The sequence below is a fragment of the Arachis hypogaea genome, chromosome 20, assembly GCF_003086295.3.
Source record: "Arachis hypogaea cultivar Tifrunner chromosome 20, arahy.Tifrunner.gnm2.J5K5, whole genome shotgun sequence".
Lineage (NCBI taxonomy): Eukaryota > Viridiplantae > Streptophyta > Magnoliopsida > Fabales > Fabaceae > Arachis > Arachis hypogaea.
In genome coordinates this window covers 114,579,224-114,586,788 of record NC_092055.1, presented here as the reverse complement: position 1 = coordinate 114,586,788, position 7,565 = coordinate 114,579,224, and the positions used below count along the sequence as shown (strand labels likewise).

Here is a 7,565-nt window from a genome sequence, read left to right as displayed (position 1 = left end):
ATCCGACTTGTTGGACTTACAGCACTGCTGATCGTTGGCCACCAGAAGGTGGGGGGTACCTGCAAGAGACTCCGATGCTTAAGTTAGCACGGGTATTAAGCAGGTTTTATGTAGAATCAGAGTATCTGTTATACCTGGGTGCTCCAGTGTATTTATAGTGGTTGTAGAGTGACCTTTCTAGATAAGATAAGTTAGTTATCTTATCTTATCTTTATCTTTGAGTTGTGGTCAGCTTATCTTCAAGGGAACCGCCCTTATCTCTATAGGCTTGGACTGCCTTTGGATTTGAGTCGTGTTCCTCTATTTGGGCCCTTTATTGGGCTTTCCTGTCGATTTACCTGAACTCTTTAGAAGAGGTTGGGTAGTCTGACCTGAAGAGGTCGGTCGCTTTGTCGCCAATCATCCCGGGTCGGGTAGCTCGACCCAGGGTATGAACAATTTCTATCCTATTTTATATTTTAATTATTTTTTAATTATCAAATCTCCATAACCATTTGAATCCGCCTGAATGAGATTTACAAGGTGACCATAGCTTGCTTCAAGCCGACAATCTCCGTGGGATCGACCCTTACTCACGTAAGGTTTATTACTTGGACGACCCAGTGCACTTGCTGGTTAGTTGTATCGAAATTGTGAAAAAGAATTTAAGATTGTAAACGTGCGTGCTAAGATTTTGGCGCCGTTGATGGGGAATGAACAATCACGATTTCGTGCACCATACAGCTACTGCATGGCTAATCATCTGTCGGTTCCCGCTAGCGTCGGAATAGGACCCTTGTCCTTTTGCACACTGTCAATGCGCCCAACATTCGCAAGTTTGAAGCTCGTCACAGTCATCCCTTCCCAGATCCTACTCGGAATACCACAGACAAGGTTTAGACTTTCCGGATCTCAGGAATGGCTGCCAATGGTTCTAGCCTATACCACGAAGATACTAATCTCACGGACTCGGTCCGTGTATTAGATATCCAAGAGAATATACTCCAGTTGTCGTTCAATGACTACGTTGAACATCATGTAGACCGCTTGTGGTTGTTAGGCACACGGATCTTGGCTAAGCGAGTAACGAAGATTGGGTGATTGTCACGGGTCACCCCTTCATTCTGACTTAACTGAGTTAAGTACGAGAGTATATCTTGGAGAAGAAGTAGGCGTAAATTGAAAGAGAAACAATAGTACTTGAATTAATTCATGAAGAACAACAGGGCTCCACACCTTAATCTATGGGGTGTAGAAACTCCACCGTAGAAAATACATAAGTGAAAATAGTCTAGGCATGACTGGTGCACGAAATTGTGATGTCCAGGCTCAAACTATTCCTGGAACGTGAGCAACTTGGTACGTGTAATCGTGGTTACACCTTCATAATTTGTCACAACTTCGATACAACTAACCAGCAAGTGCACTGGGTCGTCCAAGTAATACCTTACGTGAGTAAAGGTCGAATCCCACGGAGATTGTTGGTATGAAGCAAGCTATGGTCACCTTGCAAATCTCAGTCAGGCGGATATAAAATAATCATGGAGTTTTCGAATAATAAATAATAAAATAGGGATAGAGATACTTATGTAAATCATTGGTAGGAATTTCAGATAAGCGAATGGAGATGCTTTTTGTTCCTCTGAACCTCTGCTTTCCTGCTATCTTCATCCAATCAGTCTCACTCCTTTCCATGGCTGGCTTTATGCAAGGGCATCACCGTTGTCAGTGGCTACATCCCCTCCTCTCAGTGAATAATATGCTCACGCACCCTGTCACGGCACGGCTATTCATCTGTCGATTCTCGATCATGCTGGAATAGGATTCACCCTCCTTTTGCGTCTGTCACTAACGCCCAACAATCGCGAGTTTGAAGCTCGTCACAGTCATTCAATCATTGAATCCTACTCGGAATACCACAGACAACGTTTAGACTTTCCGGATTCTCTTGAATGCCGCCATCATTCTAGCTTACGCCACGAAGATTCCGGTTAAGAGATCTAAGAGATATTCATTCTAGCTTATTTCATGTAGAACGGAAGTGTTTGTCAGGCACGTGTTCATAGGGGAGATGGTGATGAGCATCACACATAATCATCACCTTCATCACGTTCTTGGGTGCGAATAGATATCTTAGAAGCGAAATAAGATGAATTGAATAGAAAACAGTAGTACTTTGCATTAATCTTTGAGGAACAGCAGAGCTCCACACCTTAATCTATGGAGTGTAGAAACTCTACCGTTGAAAATACATAAGTGAAAGGTCCAGGCATGGCCGAGATGGCCAGCCCCCTAAAACGTGATCACAGGATCAAAATTACAATCCAGGATCCAGGATGTCAAATACAATAGTAAAAGGTCCTATTTATAATAAACTAGTCACTAGGGTTTACATGAGTAAGTATTTGATGCATAAATCCACTTTCGGGGCCCAATTGGTGTGTGTTTGGGCTGAGCTTAAGTGTTGCACGTGTAGAGGTCCTTCTTGGAGTTGAACGCCAGTATTTGTGCCAGTTTGGGCGTTCAACTCTGGTTTTGGCTCCTTTTCTGGCGCTGGACGCCAGAATTGGGTATAAAACTAGCGTTGGACGCCAGTTTACGTCATCTATTCTTGGCCAAAGTATAGACTATTATATATTGCTGGAAAGCCCTGGATGTATACTTTCCAACGCAATTGGAAGCACGCCATTTCGAATTCTGCAGCTCCAGAAAATCCACTTTGAGTGCAGGGAGGTCAGAATCCAACAGCATCAGCAGTCCTTCTTCAACCTCTGAATCTGATTTTTGCTCAAGTCCCTCAATTTCAGCCAGAAAATACCTGAAATCACAGAAAAACACACAAACTCATAGTAAAGTCCAGAAATGTGAATTTAACATAAAATCTATTAAAAACATCCCTGAAAGTAACTAGATTCTACTAAAAATATACTAAAAATAATGCCAAAAAGCGTATAAATTATCCGCTCATCACAACACCAAACTTAAATTGTTGCTTATCCCCAAGCAACTGAAAATCAAAATAGGATAAAAAGAATAGAATATACTATAAATTCCAAACTATCAATGAGACATAGCTCCAATCAGATGAGCGGGACTTGTAGCTTTTTGCCTCTTGAATAGTTTTGGCATCTCATTCTATCCATTGAGGTTCAGAATGATTGGCATCTATAGGAACTCAGAGTTCAGATAGTGTTATTGATTCTCCTAGTTCAGTATGATGATTCTTGAACACAGCTGTTTTATGAGTCTTGGCCGTGGCCCTAAGCACTTTGTTTTCCAGTATTACCACCGGATACATAAATACCACAGACACATAATTGGGTGAACCTTTTCAGATTGTGACTCAGCTTTGCTAAAGTCCCCAATTAGAGGTGTCCAGGGTTCTTAAGCACACTCTTCTTTTACTTTGGACCTTGACTTTAACCGTTCAGTCTCAAGTTTTCACTTGACACCTACATGCCACAAGCACATGGTTAGGGACAGCTTGGTTTAGCCGCTTAGGCCAGGATTTTATTCCTGTAGACCCTCCTATCCACTGATGCTCAAAGCCTTGGGATCCTTTTTATTTCCCTTGCCTTTTGGTTTTAAGGGTTATTGGCTTTTTGCTCTTGCCTCTTGGTTTTAAGAGCTTTGGCTTTTTCTGCTTGCTTTTTCTTTCTATATATATATATATATATATATATATATATATATATATATATATATATATATATATATATTTTTTTTATTCGCCTATTTTTTTTTCTGCAAGCTTTGTTCTTTGCTGCTTTTTCTTGCTTCAAGAATCATTTTTATGGTTTTTCAGATTATCAAATAACATGTCTCCTAGTCATCATTCTTTCAAGAGCCAACATATTTAACATTCTTAAACAACAACTTCAAAAGACATATGCACTGTTCAAGCATACATTCAGAAAACAAGAAGCATTGCCACCACATCAATATAATTAAGCTAAGTTCAAGGATAAATTCAAAACTCATGTACTTCTTGTTCTTTTGAATTAAAACATTTTTCATTTAAGAGAGGTGATGGATTCATAGGACATTCATATCTTTAAGATATAGTTACTAACTACTAATGATCATGTAATGAAGACACAAACATAGATAAGCACCATAACATAGAAAACGAAAAAAAACAGAAGAAATAAGAGCAAGGAATGAATCCACCTTAGTGATGATGGCGTTTCAATGATGTTTTTGAGCTCTTCTATGTCTCTTCCTTGCCTTTGTTGCTCCTCCTTCATTGCTTTTTAGATCTTCTCTGATTTCATGAAGGATGATGGAGTGCTCTTGATGTTCCACCCTTAGTTGCTTCCAATAATTGTGTGGAAGAAAATGAATCCCCTGAGGTATCTCAGGGATCTCTTGATTTGCAGTCAAATGTTCTACCACTGAGCTATAGACCCTTGATGGAAGCTTTTGTCTTCCCTTTCCTCTTTCTAGAGATTTCTCTGGCCTTAGGTGCCATCAATGGTTATGGAAAAAACAAAAAAGCTATGCTTTTACCACACCAAACTTAGAATGTTGCTCGCCCTCGAGCAAAATAAGAAAGAATAGAAGAATAAGAAGATATGGAGGAGATGGAGGGATCTGTGTATGGATGTGAGTGGTGAATGGAGAACAGAAGGGATGGTCATAAATGGAGAGAGAGAGGGTGAGGTGGGTGAGGGATTCACAGATCCAGAGGTGTCAAGGCATTTACATCCCTGCACCAATTTAGGCATGCAAAATGCCCTTGCACACAACTCTGGGCGTTCAGCGCCAGGTTGGTGCCCATTTTGGGCGTTCAACGCCCATTTGCTGCCATTTCTGGCGTTGAACACCAGAATCATGCTCTGTTCTGGCGTTTGAACGCCAGACAGATGCTCCTCCAGGGTGTGATTTTTCTTCTGCTGTTTTTGATTCCGTTTTTGATTTTTTTGTTTGTTTTGTGACTCCACATGATCATGAACCTATAAAGACATATAACTAAGAAAAATATAGTTAGATAAATAAAAATTGGGTTGCCTCCCAACAAGCGCTTCTTTAGTGTCAGTAGCTTGACAGTGGGCTCTCATGGAGCCTCATAGATGTGCAGAGCTTTGTTGAGACTCTCCAACACCAAACTTAGAGTTTGACTGTGGGGGCTCTGGTTGACTCTGCTTTGAGAGAAGCTTTTTCTGCTTCCTCTCCATGGTTGCAGAGGGAGATTCTTGAGTTTTAAACACAAGGGAGTCCTCATTCCATTGAAGGACTATTTCACCTATGTCAACGTCAATCACAGCTCTTGCTGTGACCAGGAAAGGTCTTCCTAGGATGATGGATTCATCCTCTTCCTTTCCAGTATCCAGGACTATGAAATCAGTAGGGATGTAAAGGCCTTCAACCTTTACTAACACGTCCTCTACTTGTCCATAAGCCTGTTTTCTTGAACTGTCTGCCATCTCTAATGAGATTTTAGCAGCTTGCACCCCATAGATTCCCAGTTTCTCTATTACAGAGAGGGGCATGAGGTTTATTCCTGAACCAAGGTCACACAGAGCCTTAAAGATCATGGTGCCTATGGTGCAGGGTATTATGAACTTTCCAGGATCCTGTCTCTTCTGAGGCAATGTCAGTTGATACAGATCACTTAGTTCATTGATGAACAAGGGAGGTTCAACTTCCCAAGTATCAATGCCAAATAATTTATCATTTAGCTTCATGATTGCACCAAGAGACTGGCAGTTTGCTCTTCAGTAACATCCTCATTCTCTTCAGAAGAGGAATATTCATCAGAGCTCATGAAGGGCATAAGGAGGTTCAATGGAATCTCTATGGTCTCTAGATGAGCCTCAGAGTCCTTTGATTCCTCAGAGGGAAGCTCCTTATTGATCACTGGACGTCCCAGGAGGTCTTCCTCCTTGGGATTCACGTCCTCTCCTTCCCTTACAGGTTCGGCCATGGTGCTTATGTCAATGGCCTTGCACTCTCCTTTTGGATTCTCTTCTGTATTGCTTGGGAGAGTACTAGGAGGGATTTCAGTGATCCTTTTACTCAGATGGCCCACTTGTGCTTCCAGATTTCTAATGGAAGACCTTGTTTCATTCATGAAACTTACAGTGGCCTTAGATAGATCAGAGACTAGATTTGCTAAATTAGAAGCATTTTGTTCAGAGTTCTCTGTCTGTTGCTGAGTTGATGATGGAAAAGGCTTGCTATTGCTAAACCTGTTTCTTCCACCATTATTAAAGCCTTGTTGAGGCTTTTGATCCTTCCATGAGAAATTTGGATGATTTCTCCATGATGAGTTGTAGGTGCTTCCATAAGGTTCACCTAAGTAATTCACCTCTACTATTGCAGGGTTCTCAGGATCATAAGCTGCTTCTTCATGAGAAGCCTCTTGAGTACTGTTGGATGCAGCTTGCATTCCATTCAGACTCTGAGAAATCATATTGACTTGCTGAGTCAATATTTTATTCTGAGCCAATATGGCATTCAGAGTATCAACTTCAAGAACTCCCTTCTTCATAGGCGTCCCATTATTCACAGGATTCCTTTCAGAAGTGTATATGAACTGGTTATTTGCAACCATGTCAATGAGTTCTTGAGCTTCTGCAGGCGTTTTCTTTAGGTGAATGGATCCACCTGCAAAGGTGTCCAGTGACATTTTTGATAGCTCAGATAAACCATCATAGAATATATCCAGGATAGTCCATTCTGAAAGCATGTCAGAAGGACACTTTTTGGTCAACTGTTTGTATCTTTCCCAAGCTTCATAGAGGGATTCACCTTCTTTTTGTCTGAAGGTTTGAACATCAGCTCTAAGCTTGCTCAGCTTTTGAGGAGGAAAGTACTTGGCTAAGAAAGTCGTGACCAGCTTATCCCAAGAGTTCAGGCTGTCTTTGGGTTGAGAATCCAACCATAATCTAGCTCTGTCTCTTACAGCAAAAGGGAAAAGCATGAGCCTGTAGACTTCAGGATCTACTCCATTAGTCTTAACAGTATCACATATCTGCAAGAATTCAGTTAAGAACTGAAAAGGATCTTCAGATGGAAGTCCATGAAACTTGCAATTCTGCTGCATCAGAGAAACTAATTGAGGTTTCAGCTCAAAGTTGTTAGCTCCAATGGCAGGAATGGAGATGCTTCTTCCATGTAAATTAGAATTAGGTGCAGTAAAGTCACCAAGCATCCTCCTTTCATTATTATTATTTTCGGCTGCCATCTCCTCTTCCTGTTCGAAAATTTCTGAAAGGTTATCTCTAGATTGTTGTATTTTAGCTTCTCTTAATTTTCTCTTCAGAGTCCTTTCAGGTTCCGGATCTGCTTCAACAAGAATATTCTTGTCCTTGCTCCTGCTCATATGACAAAGAAGAAGGCACAGAAAAATAATAATAATAATAATAGAGATCCTTTATACCACAGTATAGGGATCCCTGTGTGAGTAGAAGAAGAGGGGGAGACAAAGAATGTAATATAATGGAAGAAACACAACTGTGAGGATGGCAGAGATGTGAGATGAGATGTTAGGATATGAATGAATAAATAGAATAAGATAGGGGAGGAATAATTTTCGAAAATTATTTTGAAAAAGAGTTAGTGATTTTCGAAAATAGTTTTTG

The 7,565-nt window shown here is 40.7% G+C and overlaps 1 non-coding gene across 1 annotated transcript; it reads left to right on the top strand.

The window, feature by feature from the left end:
* Nucleotides 1-6,664: 6,664 nt before the first annotated feature.
* LOC112787742 (small nucleolar RNA R71) lies at nucleotides 6,665-6,772 on the top strand. The gene has a single exon (XR_003195137.1). It is a non-coding gene; the product is annotated as a small nucleolar RNA R71 (small nucleolar RNA).
* Nucleotides 6,773-7,565: the final 793 nt, after the last annotated feature.